The 2,917-nt window shown below is 32.3% G+C and overlaps 2 pseudogenes; one reads left to right on the top strand and one right to left on the bottom strand.

The window, feature by feature from the left end:
- The first annotated feature begins 752 nt into the window (after positions 1–752).
- On the top strand, positions 753–2,200 carry LOC143893588 (uncharacterized; annotated as a pseudogene).
- A 109-nt stretch (positions 2,201–2,309) lies between these two features.
- Positions 2,310–2,917, bottom strand: part of LOC143893583 (uncharacterized) — a 1,602-nt pseudogene continuing 994 nt past the window's right edge.

Here is a 2,917-nt window from a genome sequence, read left to right as displayed (position 1 = left end):
CTTAGGACAGGGGCCCGGCGTTACGCGCCGTTCGTGCGTAATCATCGCCGCTTGTAGTAAACAACTGCCCGCGCGCCGACTGCGGGGCGGCCGCATCTCGCCGCGCGCTTGGATTTGGCGGTGGGCGGGCTAATACGTCGATTTTTAATCATTAATAACTCGTCAACTATTGCGAAAATTGTAAAATGGTACATGACTTTTCGACTCAGTTTGGCTCGCTCTATCTAAATATGAAAAAAGTACCAACAATTGTGGGGCACCCTGTATATATATACTGGAGTCAAACTCATTTTCTTTGTCGGTGCACTGTTTATCTCGACGATTCTGACTCTCATTAATGTTCACGTTGTATATTAATATTTCTCTAAATCAAAAAATGCATATCATTAATTGTAAAGGTATATACAAAAAGTGTGGACATTTTATAGTCATTCTATTAAGTTATTCTCGGCATAAAATAAACAAGTGCGAGCAAAAATCTAATATATCTAACATATATATATATATGTAGTATACATGGTGGTGTGTACTACAGTCATCACTTTTTTGGGTTAATACGAGAAAGAAATGGAAATAAAAAATGTATCCATCCGGTTACACTCAACACAATTTTACAGATTTGCTTTTTCCGATGTTTTGCAACACTTGTTTCCATACGTCAATACAAACATAGGCTTTTTTATACTTTACATCATCGTATTCCTTTGACATTCATGTTTTGTATTTCTCAAATATAATAATATGTGCAAATATTTTCAGATTCATGGACTGATTCGGCAACTGTATTTATCCTAGATAAATATAAAATATATTTTTCTCAAATAGGCCCAATGAAAAAATTTAAATCGTGGGCAGAGATTTCAAAAGAATTGTATGAAAATTTGAATATCTCGAAAACACCACTACAAGTCGAAATTCGTTATAAAACTGTTCTGAAACGAAAAAAAAGCGGTGGAAAATAACCGTAAATCAGGCAGTTCACGAGAAGAAGTGCCATTTAAAGAAGAGTTAAGAGAAATTAGTCAAGCTGATGATAGCATCGAGCCAGAAGTACTTCGAAGTGCAAAGTCAGTGAAATACCCAAAAAGGCCTCTACTCGCAATCATCTCAGACAAGGACTCAAATATTATTGACGTCGATGAAAATGCCAAAGATTCTTCTCCAAAAAAAAAGCATAAATTGAGCAATGAAGAAAGAAAATTAGAATTATTTAAAGAAAAGGAGGAGGCAAAGGAAAGGAGACACCAGGAGAAACTACAACTTTTGAGGAAATTGTTCAGCAAGAAAGAAAGCGATTAGCATATAGAATAACATTTAAAAGTTAAAGGCTTCTGTGGTTTTCTTATTTACTTTTCTAGGTTTCCATGTCATCATCGTGCATAGAGCTTAATCGTCGACGTTTCGCAAACTCTCTGATAATGGTATAACAAAAACTATATAGTTTTTCAGTATTAGAGAGCCAATCCTGATAAAGCAAACAATGCGCAATGTTTGCAAGACGGCAATCAAGCAATTCTACACGCGGCGAAAACTTGGAGAAACCTGGAAAAGTATTTAATATAGTAGTTGACTGTAAACAATTTTTTTTATTTATTAGTTTTTATTTTATAACACGAAACATGTTAAATTATAGAAAAAGTTGAGAATTTTCAGTTTTCAAATTTCATTATTAATAGCCGCATTAAGGCACATTTCTTTTTGAAAGATTATTTTTTAAGTATTTGTATTAAATAAAAGGCTTGTTTGTTTTCGCTGCACTTTTGAACTAATGCAATAAGTTAGAATAAAACAAATATTTTTTTTTATTCTAATTTATTGCACTAGGTCAAAGGTGTAGCGAAAATGAACAGGCCTAAAGACAAAATGAAAGCGCAATCCCACAACCAACAGACAATATTAAACAAATATTCAAATAAATATTCATTTAAAAAACATTAAACTCTTACAAAACATTGTTGGTTGGGATAAGGAAGTTGGTGTGAAGGCTTGTTGCAATTTAGTCTGCGCTAGATAGTTTTATACTTTACCTACATTTGTAAGAAGTTCTGGTCAGTTTTTCTATCGTAATGCAATACTGCAAAAAAATGTGTTCTTTATTTTTTTAATAATTTTTATTTTATAAAGCTTTATTATTTTTATTTTCATTTAAGTATTCATTGTGTGATAAAAAGAGTCTGATTTGTTAAGATTGTAAAAATGTAAGGCGTTTATGAAAATATATTGTGTTTAAATATATAATAAGAAAATAATATATAAGAGAAAAAATATAATATTTTATTATGAAATACTACTATACATGTTTAATTATTTCAAGGAAATATTCTCTCTAGAAGTTGGTTTCGCTTGATTTCTCCCAATCTACGTAGAAGAACTTCCTGCTCCCGTCTTTCTTTGTTATAATTCTCATCCACATTATGTTCTAATTTGATTGGAAATATAAAATCGTCGGTATTGTCAATACATAAATTATGCAACACGCAACAAGAAATGATAAATTTCGAAATTTTATCGACATTATGCATATCCATTTCAATGAACTGTCGAAAACGGCCTTTTAGCAGACCGAATGCATTTTCAATTAATACGCGTGTAGCACAAAATTTTTTATTGAACAGCTTCTGCCAGCTATATCGCATAAAAAATTCATGACTCTGTCATTTTGTCGGTAAGTTGTAGCAGGACACACTCCAAATCTCTGTGCGACGTCTCTCAGGCACACTTTATTTCCAGCAAACCTATACATATTTTCAAATCGTTTTTAACATTTGTTATGAGTTATTGAATAACATTGACCAACTGTATATACAAACATATACACAAAAAACTTACCACAAAAATGACAAAATGTGTACTTCAGCGGACGTAGGTTTAATTCCTCCGTGACTTTGATCATTAGGACAGAATGCCAAATTTTCAA

Source organism: Temnothorax americanus, unplaced genomic scaffold, assembly GCF_048541705.1.
Source record: "Temnothorax americanus isolate GAGA-0224 unplaced genomic scaffold, ASM4854170v1 Scaffold122, whole genome shotgun sequence".
Classification (NCBI taxonomy): domain Eukaryota; kingdom Metazoa; phylum Arthropoda; class Insecta; order Hymenoptera; family Formicidae; genus Temnothorax; species Temnothorax americanus.
Note: the sequence above shows the minus strand (reverse complement) of the source record. Positions and strands in the feature narration are given on the sequence as shown.